The following is a 14625-nucleotide window of genomic DNA, read 5'->3' as shown; positions in this document are numbered from 1 at the left end:
TAAGGAATAACAAACGTTCTTTAAGCAATAATAAGTAAAGTAATGAAATTAAGACCTAGAATTCCCTTAGAATGCAGAAATCAACTTTTAAACAAATAGGGGAGATTCAAACAACTCTTAGGGCCTAATTCATTGTTTTGGGCCCTTACTTCAACAACCAATACTTTTCAACTATTTTCAACTCTTTTTCCATTTTTTTCTTTTTTTTTTTTTTTTTTTTTTTTTTTACCGTGCCTATGACACAAAAACTCACATGAATACACTTTCCCCCACACTTATTTTCTGCACACATTAATCAAAGGGAATTCATTCATGCTTACTATGCTTCAAGAACAAGGGTACGGATGGTCCTAATCTAGGCTAGGTGAAGATAATGTGGGTTAACAAAGAAAGTAGGCTACACAAGGCTCAACGGGGTTAAATCCTATAAAACAAATGAAAAGGGAAATATGGCAATTTGGCTATGGTGTTCACTACACAACTTCATCTTGAATACGTGTTATGCAAATCAATGACATGCTTTGAATGAAATGGGCATGAGTTCTAGCATTTGGAACTAAGTGATGAAACGCCTTCTAAGTAGCAACCAATCAAAGAATAATGAGATCATGCAACGACTTTAGAAAACAAAGAATGCACATATTTTAACTCTCCAAATAAACGTTTAAGCTCAAGTCTCACAGGGATGTAGTGTTAGTTTGAGCTCATTCCTTCAAGCATGTTATAAAAACTAATTTTTTTCTTTGTGATTGCATGTGAATTCGTGAACTATAACTACAACCAAGCATAAACCAAAGAGTATATCAAACGTCCATCCATGTTTGTAACTTTCTTTAACCATCATGCAATTAAAAACCAAATCCTCATCATTGTGTTGGAAGGTAACCTACGACACAAACACACAAAAACAACTCTTTTTGGGTTTTTCAAAACAATTTTTCAAATTTTTATGGGATTTTCGAATTTTTAAGTCAAAACATACTAAAACAGTTTAAAAACATTTTAAAACAGCAAGGAACAACACTTGAAGTTATGGGTGATAAAATCCAACAAATTTGTATCAACATACTTAGTTACCCCCCCCACACTTAAATCAAACATTGTCCTCAATGTTTTAAGCTTAAAACACACCAAACAAAAGAAAACATATAAAACAGCAACTAAACATACTAAACATGGCAGAATGTATCTAACAAAGAGAAGAGTTTTAGAGATGCAAATCTGGTTATGGAGTGTAAATTCCATCTTCTCCTTGGTGATTGCAGTGAGGCTTCATCTTTCTGCCATTTTTTTTTTTTTTAAACACTCGGAAATTAATAAACAAGCTTTATTCACTGTATTGGGTTGCCTCCCAAGTAGCGCTTTCTTTTACGTCTTGCAGCCGGACGAAGAATCCATTTACTCCAAATTGGAGCCTACGGTACCCAAGGGGGTGTCATCCACGGTGTGCTCCACAAAGTTCTCATAATAGGCCTTCAAACGATGCCCGTTCACCTTAAACTCTTGACCTGTTTTGAAGCTACGAACTTGGACTGCACCATGAGGAAAAACGTTAGTAATAACAAAGGGTCCAATCCAACGTGAACGTAACTTACCCGGAAATAGACGAAGACGAGAATTAAACAACAACACTTTCTGTCCAACAGAGAAGGACTTGGTGCGAATCATCTTATCATGAAAGGCCTTCGTCTTTTCCTTGTAAAGGCGAGCATTCTCATAAGCTTCATTTCGTATCTCCTCAAGTTCATTCAATTGAAGCTTACGATGAATTCCCGCTGCATCCACATCCATGTTGAACTTCCTCACGGCCCAATGAGCCTTGTGCTCCAACTCCACAGGTAAGTGACATGGCTTGCCATAAACAAGCCGAAAGGGGGACATTCCTATGGGTGTTTTGTAGGCGGTCCTATAAGCCCACAATGCATCTTCTAGCCTTAAGCTCCAATCTTTTCTTGTTGGACCCACTGTCTTCTCAAGAATCTGTTTTATCTCCCGATTCGACACCTCGGCTTGCCCGCTTGTTTGAGGATGATAGGGTGTGGACACCCTATGTGTAACGTTGTACTTCTTGAGCAAGGCCTCAATTGTACGATTACAGAAATGTGAGCCTCCATCACTTATAAGAGCTCGAGGCATTCCGAACCTAGCAAAAATGTTAGACTTCACAAAATCTGCAACTACCTTGGAATCGTTAGTACGGGTGGCTTTTGCTTCCACCCATTTGGAAACATAATCCACCGCCAACAAGATATAGAGAAAACCATGTAATGAAGGAAAAGGACCCATAAAATCAATGCCCCACACATCAAATATTTCAACAGAAAGTATAGGGGTTTGTGGCATTTGATCCTTAGCATTTATATTACCCATTCTTTGACACCGATCACATGTAAGGCAAAACGTCCTAGCATCCCTAAAGATGGTTGGCCAATAAAACCCACATTCTAAGACTTTAAGGGCAGTGCGTTGGGTGCCAAAATGTCCCCCACATGCATATGAATGACAAAATGTTAAAATAGATTGAAACTCAGATTCATTCACACAACGTCGGACAATCTGATCGGGACAAAATTTCCAAAGGTATGGGTCATCCCAAACATAAAACCTAGCATCCTTTCTAAGCTTATCACATTGATTCCTATTAAGTGTGCTAGGGGTATGTTTAGACACCAAAAAGTTCACCAAATCTGCGTACCAAGGCTCACTTACCTGGATAGACATTAATTGTTCATCGGGAAAGGTTTCAGAAATTGGCATTGCTTCCTCATGCACCATTCGGCTTAGGTGGTCAGCCACCACATTCTCCACGCCCTTCTTATCCCAAATCTCAATGTCAAACTCTTGTAGAAGCAACATCCATCGAATCAATCTAGGCTTGGCCTCCTTTTTCGTGAGCAAATATTTGAGAGCTGCATGATCAGTAAAAATAACAACTTTAGTACCAAGTAAGTAAGATCGGAACTTATCTAATGCAAAGACAACGGCAAGAAGTTCTTTCTCCGTAGTGGAGTAGTTCAACTGGGCATCGTTCAACATCCGTGAGGCATAGTAGATGACATGCGGCCTCTTGTCCTTTCTTTGTCCCAAAACAGCCCCTAAAGCATAATCGGACGCATCACACATAAGTTCGAACGGGAGGCTCCATTCCGGGGAAACAATAATGGGTGCCGTGGTCAACAACTCCTTGAGTTGGTTGAATGATGCCGTGCACTCCTTAGTGAATTCAAATGCCACGTCTTTTTGTAGGAGGCGGCAAAGAGGTTGTGCAACTTTTGAGAAATCTTTGATAAATCGCCTATAGAATCCTGCATGGCCAAGAAAAGAACGGACCTCTCTAACCGAAGTAGGAGAGGGTAAGTGACGTACAAGATCTATTTTAGACTTATCAACTTCAATCCCTTTTTCTGAGATGATATGACCCAAAACTATACCTTGTTTAACCATAAAATGACATTTTTCCCAATTCAAAACAAGGTTAGTTTCCATGCATCTTTTCAAGATTAAAGTGAGATTATGCAAACGAGCATCAAATGAGTCTCCAAACACACTAAAATCGTCCATAAATACTTCAATTATCTTTTCAACATAATCAGAGAAGATACTTACCATGCATCGTTGGAAAGTGGCCGGTGCATTGCATAAACCAAATGGCATACGACGATATGCGAAAGTACCAAATGGACAAGTAAAGGTGGTCTTTTCTTGATCATCCGGCGCTATGACAATTTGATTATAACCGGAATATCCATCAAGAAAGCAATAAAATTCATGACCGGCTAACCTTTCCAACATTTGGTCGAGGAATGGTAATGGAAAGTGATCCTTCCTTGTCATGGCATTTAACTTCCTGTAATCAATGCAAACACGCCAACCAGTCACAACACGAGTGGGGACAAGCTCTTGTTCTTCATTCTTCACCACTGTGACGCCAGACTTCTTTGGAACAACCTGCACAGGTGACACCCAACGACTATCAGAAATAGGATATATAACACCACAATCAAGTAATTTTATAACCTCCTTTTTCACTACTTCCATCATAGGTGGATTAAGGCGACGTTGAGCTTCACGAGATGGCTTGGCTTCCTCCTCCAAAAGGATGCGATGCATGCACGTGGTGGGACTAATGCCTTTGATATCCGCTAAAGTCCATCCAATGGCAGATTTGTGCTCTTTTAACACCCTTATCAACTTGTCTTCTTCTTGAGCCGTGAGTAAGTTTGAAATGATGACGGGTAGCGTTTGATCTTGGCCCAAGAACACATACTTCAAGTGACTAGGTAATGGCTTTAACTCAAGTGTAGGTGGCTGCACAGTTGATGGAAGTAACTTGTTAGTCAAAACCGAATCTAAAAGTGAGATTGGAGACTTACCAGAGTGGAAGGGCAATGACTCGAGGGCAGCGACCATTTCAAGTACTTCATCACAAGGGGGTACGGCAATATGGTCAGATTGCATGCCGTGGGTTGCCAAGACTCCCTCACACTTATTTCTTGTTCCTATGCCGTGGACTAAGGCTACCTCAAGTGCATCTTCGTTCATTTGATCCAAATGCACCTGTGCCAAAGAATCAACAATATCAATAGCAAAACAAGAATGGTCCTCAATTGGATGTTTAATGGTTTCAGAAAGATTAAAATGAATAATGTCCCCATCAAACTCCATGGTCATTGTTCCCGTATACACATCAATCTTTGTTCTTGCTGTTTTCATGAAGGGACGGCCTAGCAAGATTGGCAATGATGGAGCATGGCTTGAATCCTCCATGTCTAAAACATAGAAATCTGCGGGGAAAATAAGGTGATTGACCTGCACTAAAACATCCTCAAGGACTCCCTTGGGATAAGCGTTAGAACGATCGGCCAATTGAATTATAACGCCATCTTGTTTTAACTCACCAAGGTTCATTGATGCATAAATGGAATAAGGCATGACATTTATGGATGCACCTAAATCAAGCATGGCATGTTCAAAACGATTATGTCCAATCAAACAAGGAATCGTGAAACTACCGGGGTCTTTGCACTTGGTAGGTAGTTTACGTTGCAAAACAGCGGACACATTCTCGCTTACCTTCACTACCTCTTTGTTTGCCCTTCTTCTCTTTGTATTGCATAGGTCCTTGAGGAATTTAGCATACTTTGGAACCTGTTTGATTGCATCGAGAAGTGGTATGTTCACTTGCACCTTCCGGAACGTTTCAAGAATGTCTTTCTCGCTTTCTTCCTTTTTTTCTTGCATGAACCTGCGAGGAAAAGGTACATTGGGCAGATTAGGACGTGAAGTACATGAATTTGAACTTAAATTACCTGATTTGGCCGAGTTAGGGTGATTGGGGGCCTGCGGCATTGGGTTTTTCACTCTTTCCGTGGGTGAGCTAGACACTTCCTTAGGTTGTGTCGTCTCTTCATCTACTTCCTGGGCAGATTTGGGATTGTTTGGCTCGGTCCCAACTTCTTTTCCACCCCTTAGGGTGATGGCCTTGGCGGATTCGAATCCTCCCTTTGGATTGACTGTGGTTGAGCTAGGAAGCTTTCCTTTATCTCTAATCTGTCCAAGGAACTCAGAAATCTGCCCTATTTGTTTCTTCATATCCATCATCTCCTTCTCGTTATTTTCTATCCGGTTGTTTTGATTTTGCAACCCCTGCGAAATAGAGGTTAGTAATTGCATCGCTTGATTACTTTCCAAGGACGTACCTGAATGAGATGATGTCGAAGGTTGTTGGGATTGTTGGGGTGCATACGGCTTGGAATAAAAACCAGGGGGGTTTGGCCTAAATCCGCTTTGTTGTTGACCTTGTTGGGGATCTCGCCATTTGAAATTCGGATGATCACGCCAACCGGGATTGTAAGTATTAGAAAACGGATCACCACGTGATTGGTATTGGTTGTCATATCCCACGGCATTGAGTGTCTCCCACCCTCCATTCTCGATCAATTGTGGGCACGTGTCCGTAGGGTGTCCTTGAATGGAGCATACTCCACAAGAAGCTACGGTTTTGACTTTTGGACCTTCCACCACCTGAGAAAGCAACGTAGTAAGGTTAGCCATTTGATTTTGAAGTTCGGTTATGGCACTTACCTCATTGACTTGGTGTTGCCGTGGGGGGTCTCTTTGTCCAAGTCCTTCATATTGTTGTGCATTTAGAGCACGGTTTGCAATTAGGGTCTTGGCTGCCATAGGAGTTTTATCCACCAATGCACCTCCCGCCGAAGCATCGAGCATTTGCCTTTCAATGGGAAGAAGGCCCTCATAGAAGTATTGAAGAAGAAGCTCCTCCTTCATTTGATGTTGAGGACATGATGCAACAAGGGCTTTAAAACGCTCATAGTATGCCGGAAAAGATTCTCCTTGACTTTGTTGGATTCCGCTAATTTTCTTCCTCAAGAGAATGACTCTTGAAGTAGGGAAAAACTTCTCCAAGAACGCTCTCTTCATGCTTTCCCAAGAAGTCACTGTCCCGGGTGCCAATTCATAAAGCCAATCCTTAGCCTTTTCCACAAGAGAGAATGGAAAAGCTTTCATCTTCAAAATATTCCCATCAACATTAATGGGTGTCATGCTTGAGCATACAACTTCAAACTCCTTCAAATGCTTGTTTGGATCTTCCATGGACAGCCCATGGTACTTAGGAATATGATGCAGCAAGCTTGACTTCAATTCGAACTCATCGGTCTTGCCTAGAGCCGCCCTAGGATATTGAATACATAGGGGTGCGGCATTGTCCAATCCCGAAGCGGAAAGTTCTTTGATTGTTCGGTTGTCTGCTGCCATGTCTACTTCACCCTCTGTTCTCCTGGGTTTCTCTTCTTCAGATTCAGCAACGGACTCGGAGTTTTCACTTGATTCGCTAGGTTCTGGGTTCTTTCTCTTTCGTCTCAATTCTCGCTCGAAATCGGCGTCAAAGACCGAGATAGGTTCACGAATCGGATGAGAACTCCGAGTCATAAACTAGTACCTAAAACAAGAAACAAAACAAGATTAAGAATCTAGAATAAAATAAAAACAAAAGAAAATACAACAATCCAAGAGATTAGCAAAGTTGCTAATCCCCGGCAACGGCGCCAAAATTTGGTGTGAGAATTACTTGACACTCAAATTAAACCCTCGTTTGACAATTGTAGTAGAATGGATAAGTGAGGGATCGTTCTGGACCGGGGATTAGGAGGGATTGCTAAAACCTTGGAAACTGACTCAAAAACGTAAAAACAAGATAAAACACTAAACTAGACTCAAAGAATGTGAAACTAAATGTTAAAACACTAAGACAAACCAAAAGACTCAAAATGCTTTAAAAACACAAACTAAATTGATTTCTAACTAATTTGACAATAAAGTAAAGGGGGGATTGTGTTTGGACGAGATTAAATTAAATGGAAAAATTGTAATTAAAGGCAAAACGTAAATATGAATGAGATGAAAATATGGATGATGGAATAGCCAAGGGGTTCATCTCCACACATGTTATACTTGCATACAAAATTGATTCTCAGTTGGTCTTTCGATAAATTATGAAACTCAACACTCCGGATTAATTAGGTCCGCTTAAATTAACCGTCAAGTTTTCCTTAAGTTAATGAATTGGATGGGTTTGCGCAACGCAATTCACAACATTCTCCAAAAGTCCTTTACGTGAACAGCACAATAAAGATACAATCAAAGATCATTAAGTATTATGAAAACTATAAGTGTTGACGAGGCATTCGTTACTATGATGAGCATGAAACTCGTGCCAAGAATTCATTTAACGCGATTGTTTATAAGCAACCTCCACTACTTGTGAATATAAGTTCATAACGATTAGGTGAAAATCACTTATATTCTAGCGTCATATTTATGCATGAAAATTAAGCGCGCATTCTTAATAAACATTCATAAATAAGTTATCAATCAAACGGTTAAACAAATTGAATCCACAACTTATGAAATTCCAACGAAAGTTAATCAATTCATATTGCAAATATAAACATAGTTTCGAATCACCCCCTAGCTAAAGGGGGTTTAGTTCCTCATACCTTTGAAATCAAAGAAACACCTAAACATTCCAACAACTCAAAACTTGAATTGTATGAACGTTTAAGCACTCTTCTCCTCCATTCCTTATACATACAAAACAAAGAGAATTAAAATGAAACTTTGAAATCAAAGAAACACCTAAACATTCCAACAACTCAAACTTGAATTGTATGAACGTTTAGGCACTCTTCTCTTCCTCGTTGTTGTAGCACAAGGTTTAAGGATAGGTTGGTTGGGGGGATGGAAGTGTGGAATGGAGTGGAAATGGAGAAGATGGAGAAGGGGAAGTGTTTGTGTATTACAATGGAAAATGAGATGATTTGGTGAATGGAATGAATGGGTATTTATAGGAAGAGAATGGGTGTTAATGGATGTTTGTTTAAGGTATTTGGTGGATGAGAAAAGGTGTGGATGGTGGGAATTATGGTGGATGGATGGTTTAGTGGATGTAATTTAGGGTTTATTTAGGTGAATGTGGATGCATGGTTTAGTGGATGTAAAGGATAATGGGATGGTGTGGAATTAAAAGCTAAAAAAAAATGGGATAATGGGCATTTAAGTGTGAATGGAATGGTGGGATGCATTAATGGAAATTATGAAATGGAATGGTGGGATGCACTAATGGAAATTATGGAATGGAATGGTGGGATGCACTAATTAGGAGGAAGAATTAGGGTGAAGGGCTTAATGCATGGATTTGGGCCAATTAGGGTGAAGGGCTTAATGCATGGATTTGGGCCTAAAATGCCTCCCCTTGCATGGCAAGGGAAAGGACTTGGGCTAAAGCCCATGGCAATGGCTCTAAAATGGGCTAAGGTTAGGGTTTAGGTCATCTAAAAGCCCAAAGCCAAGAATAGAAACTCACGACAATGGAAACCTCCAAGAATAGAAACTTCCAACTTTAGAAACTTTGGTTACCAATTCCGACTTCCTTGCTCTTCACTTTCATTTCTTCATTTCTTAAGCTCCTTTGACCTTCAACCTCGTTCATTCCTCGTGCTCCATTTGCATACACCACATTCCAGCTCAGTTTTGCTCCAAAAGCTCCCAATTGCATCATTTCATGTAATATGTCCTTTAAACCTGAAAACACATGAAAGTAGCTTAAAAGACTACTTTAACGAATAAAACATAACAAAAATGCATAAGAACTAGCTAACTAAGGCGCATAAATATGCTCCTATCAAGAGATAAGAAAGAGAGCTTGGGGGAGTTAAGAGAAAGAAAGAAAGTAAGGGAGAGAATGAGAGAGAGAGAGAGAGAGAGAGAGAGAGATGAAGTGTTTGGATCTGTGGAACAAAACCAAAGGTGGGCCCCACTTGGGCACACCAAGCAAGACCCAAAAACAACAATTTAAAATATCTATCAACCCCACTGAAATTACCAAACTACCCCTTCTTTCCAAAATCTGTAAATAAAAATCAGGATGGGTTGTTACTACCCCCGTTAAGAAAATTTTGTCCCGAAATTTGAAATAACTTGCTATACTCGAAAACAGAAAGAAGAATATATAGTCAAAGTGGTTGCACAAAAGGGAAAATGCCACACCGTCGCGATCAGGTTGTAATGATTCTTCTTTCATGCCTCTAGGCTCACACCTTCTTCCACCATAAGTGTGAAAGCAATATACTTTATAAAAATATAAAGTCGAAAATATATAGTAACGTAAGGTCAAAACTCAAAAGTATGTACGTATAATACGATAACGTCAAAATAGATATGTAATAACGAAGAAGTCGAAAACTCGTACTGAAAACAAGTAGTAACCTTTCAAGGGTGTAAAACAAAAGATTGAAAACTCACAACCAACGTCACGAAAAGTAGGGATGTGAGCATGAGTGTGACGATGTTTCAAACACCAAAAATTTTGTTCCCAACATTCAATCTATGAAGATTTCTACAAGGAAAATGTGTCACAAGATTTTCAAGCAAGACGGTTACCGTTGGCTCAAGGTCAAAGATAGGGTTGTTCACAACGTGAGGTTCCAACCGTCAAGATAAACACACGCCACTTGATCCTGCTGCACCAGCGTGCAACCAAACATTTAATAATACATCACCGCATAAATTGACAAGTGTAAGAACTACGATTAGATTAGACAATAATCTGCTGTCAGAAACTTCATTCACCGTTAGCATCGCAACAAAATTGACCGGTTTCTTAGCTAGAAAGGAAATAGGGCTAAGCTTAAAGAATAGTTAAGAACTACTGAAAAAAGTGATAAGACTAGGATATTCATATTTCACAACACCTTGTGAGGATTTTCAATTTCCAATGGTCGCAACCCTTTTTGGAAATTGATGAGAATAATGTTTGCTACCAAAGAATTTCCCAAGAAAGGTATAAAATATAAACGAAGTCAACGCTTGAAGGATTTGGTGTGAAGCTAACAATCGATGGTTAGGGAACTTGACTTCGTTGTTGGAGCAAGCAAGAAGGTTATTGACAGAACAATCGCCGAGAATTGCTTTAAGAATCCACACGAATTTCCTTAACAGGAATGAGTCCAAGAACATTGATTCGATCCCACTAACTACCACTTACTAAACTTCGTAACAACTAGCGTTTACTCGCTTTTTCCAACACACATTTCGAATGTTTCGAGTAATTGTCACAAAGATATGACTCTGCCCGCCACTCATAGGGAACGCATATCGTAGAGTAACATCACCGTTTCAGATCTCCGAATTTAAACCACTAAGATTTTTCCGTTTCCCAACACTCCTATGTAAATCCGACTCTGCCTGCAATTCCTAGAGAACGCATGTCGCAGAGTAACATCACCATAATGAATCTTCAGTTGGTCTTAACCAAACTTTCCTTTATTGAGATTTCTAATTCATGTCACTTCAAAGTAAAAATCGACTCTGCCCATAATTCCTAGGGAACGCATGTCGCAGAGTATTGGTCCGATGTTGACAGTTGTCTAATAATCCATTTTGTCACCGATGAGGCACAATCCCAACACGAATTTCTTATTTTTCAATAGGATGTGACTATTCACGCAGAATGAGGGTTGCACCACCATGTCGAATGACAACAAATCCGGAAGTCGTGACATCCAAATGATGTCATAACCGACACACCACTACAATAACAGAAGATCCTAAGTATGCTCTAACAAACCACGCTCTAATACCAAATTGACACATCCGACCCTGATATCCTCCAAACACCAGGGTAGGCACGTGCTGACTGACACCCAAAGGTGACGAAGCCATACTAAGATGCATAAGAAGTAACGAACATAAATAAAACTTATAAATTTAAGTACAATGATTATGCATTTGTGGAACATGCTCAAGCATACAACTAAACCAAGACACTAGACAGGAACAATATAAAATTGAATAAACAAAGGAATGGGTCCTACACCAAAAGGACTCGAAAATGCCGATGTGGAAGTGCCTTGACGTTGAGATTGTACGCCTCAATTCTAAGTCCTGATGGGGCGCAAAACAAAACATGAGTGGACCAAGTTGATAAATAAGTAATACTAAAACAGTTATTCAACAACGTACTAACCCCTAGAGTTTATGAAAGCACAATAGCATATTATGTAATAGGTTTTCCGAAAACCCTAGCATGCCATAAAACCTTCAATAAAACATATATCATATATAATGTGCTAAGTAGTGGTATCATTATCACCCGAAGGCATATAGAACACTTCATTCACCCGTAGACTCCTCCATCACCGAACCAAAGCCATATATAAATATCAATCACCCGTAAGCTCCTACAACACCCGACCGAAGTCATATATAAGTATCAATCACTCGTAGGCATAGTGAGCACTAGATAAGCACAAAATTAGTGAATATAATCTTTCCAAATTACATATGCATAGATATCATCAGAGCTTAATAGCTCAAACATCATATCATAAAACATATTCGTAGTATATAGTCATCAATCATATATACTATGAAGAACGTAAAATCGATAAATCATGAATAGCATAAAGTGTAAATCCAAATTACTCATAAACGTTTTATAAAACGCAACCACTTAATCATGTTTTTCATGTATGCATTTCTAATAGTAACATATGCATTTTAGAAAGGGCCCACTCACATATACTTCACCGTCGAAGAGCCGTGCAAACTAGCGAAGATGGAAACACCACAATAAATGCACCTAAGCACATACATAGTCTAAATAATAAAACTTTACCATAACGATTGAATTTTGGGAAACGGACGTCGAAAAAAAAAAAAGGACCTTGGGTACCCCCACATGCTGCTGCACACGTCGATTTGGGTCGCTAGAAAATCGACTGCGCCATCGTGGACGGCTGCTAAACACAGTACCTCTGATAGAGCTGTATGTGCTCCACGCGCTGACCAAGAGATGCGCTCACACGCACCCAAGCGCAGGCCTATACGCCACCTATGCCTTGGCCAGGGGGTTTGGGATCCGACTGAGTTTAGGCCGGTTCCCACTGGGATTTGGGTCGAGGGTTTTAGGCTTAATTCTGGGCTACAAGGTAGGGACGGGTTATAAAGGTGGGCCTAGGTTGCGTGACCCAAAGGCTTGCCTTTGGGTTGGGCTGGCCAATTGGGTTAGGTTCCACGGCCCAACTCGTTGGGCCGGCTCAAGTTTTGTGGATCAGGTTTAACCCGTTTTTAGACCGGTTCTCATGGAGACAAAAGCCAGAGCTTCCCAAGCTTCGGTCATCCTCGATTCTCAACCTTAACATACGATCTACCCACCAAAATGAAGAAAACCAAGTGTAGATTAGGATTATACCTTTGGTTTCCTTAGTAGTGGTCGGAGTTGGCTGAAAATCAGCTCGAAGGTCATCGGACCTTATCGTGAGCAAAGAGAGCGTGTAAGAGACGTCCGAGGGTTAAGTCCAATTCAGGTCTCGATGAGAGAAGTAGGACGAACTGGTGTGATGGTGGTGTGGCTTGCCGGTGATGTGGGCGGTGATAGTGGTGCAACGGTGAACCGAGAAGGGTGAAAGATAAGAGAGAGCTAGGGGGAGTTGAGAGAAAAAGAGAAAGTGATGGAAAGAAGGAGAGAGAGAGAGAGATGATGTGTTTGGGTCGAGGGAACAAAACCAAGGGTGGGCCCTACTTAGTCACACCAAACAAGACCCAAAAGCAACAATTAACATCTATCAACCCCACCAAAAATTACCAAACTACCCATTCATTCCAAAATCTGTAAATAAAAATCGGGACGGGTTGTCACATTGCTAGTGTATTATTCCAAGAAAAGACAAGTCGTGCTTTGTTATAATTTTGGGAAATGCCCAAAGGTATGATAATTTCTTAATCTTGGGACAGAAATATGACATTTTGAATATGCACATCATGCACACGCCATGCACAACAATCATATATAAATATGATTTTTCCTACACTTTGAAATGACCAATTGTTCTCTCATGTAAATTGGTTATCCAGAAATTTCAGACCTCATTTCTCATTTTGTAGAGAGAGAAAATCTCATTCACCCAATTCTAGTTCAAAGAACCCTAACCCACCCATCTTCTTCATCCAAGAGGTCTTTCTCTAACCCACCTATCTTCTTCATCCAAGCTCTCTTTCTCTCTTTCTCTCTCTATATCTCTATCTTTTTCCACCCAAGTAATCGACTTCACAACACCTAAATCCACCATTTTGAGCTTACAAAATTCATTCAAGTGCGATTTGAAGCCTCCAGTCAACAACAAGTACTTTGAATTCGAGCAAAAGACCCAAATTCTAAAGCAAACAAATCCAAAACCACCACCTTGACCTTGGATCCAGTTCATGAGCTCGGACCAGGCCGCTGCGAAGTTGACTACAGTTCATAAAGTGATTTCAAACGAAGAGAAAAAGAAACACCGTCGGGGAGTTTGACAAAGGTCGTTGGATTTGAGAAGGTGATGAAATCGGTGACGTGCGAGTCGGTTTCTTAAATTTGATATTTACGTGTTCAATTGTAAGTTTTGTGAACTGGGTTTGCATACTTCTGCTTTTTGATTGATGGATTTTTGGAGTTGAAGTGATTGGTTTGGTGTTTCTTGGAGGAGACCCAAATCCTTCAATTTTGATTTTTTATTTGTTATCATTTCTTCGATTTATATGTGGGTTTTCATTTCTTCTATCTTCTCCTTCCTTTTGCGCCCTCTCTCGATCCACATTTACAAGCACTAAAATAGGGTTTGGCTTTGGCTGCAATTAAATGAAAAAAACGTATTAAAGGTCAGTTGCCCTTTGGAGAAGAGATAACTTTGAGTGAAAATGAGAAATTAGAGTGGAAAGAAGGAAGAGAGAAGGATACGGACGAAATTGTTTTGTGTACTTGTTCGCTCTCTTTGTATTAAGCACGCTTATACATTGCATGCACAAGACATGTACACGATATGCACATGTTATGCTCACAGTTCAGAGCTTAACCCAAAAACCCATAGCTTACAACTCTCTCTTCGAAATTAGAAAAATGATGCAATCAGATAAATGACCATAATCAAAGATTCATTAGTTTGAATTTGGTATCAAATTTGATTGTGTTCAAATATTTCAAGGATTTGAAAATTGTTGTCTGAATGGGCACAAAAGAACCCAACTAAATCAAAGGAAATTGTTTCACGAACTCGTTCACTTTTTTTC

The sequence above is a fragment of a genome, unplaced genomic scaffold (assembly GCF_019419815.1).
Source record: "Pyrus x bretschneideri cultivar Hongxiangsu unplaced genomic scaffold, Pyrus_bretschneideri_v1 Contig8, whole genome shotgun sequence".
Classification (NCBI taxonomy): domain Eukaryota; kingdom Viridiplantae; phylum Streptophyta; class Magnoliopsida; order Rosales; family Rosaceae; genus Pyrus; species Pyrus x bretschneideri.
This window is presented reverse-complemented; position numbering follows the sequence as displayed.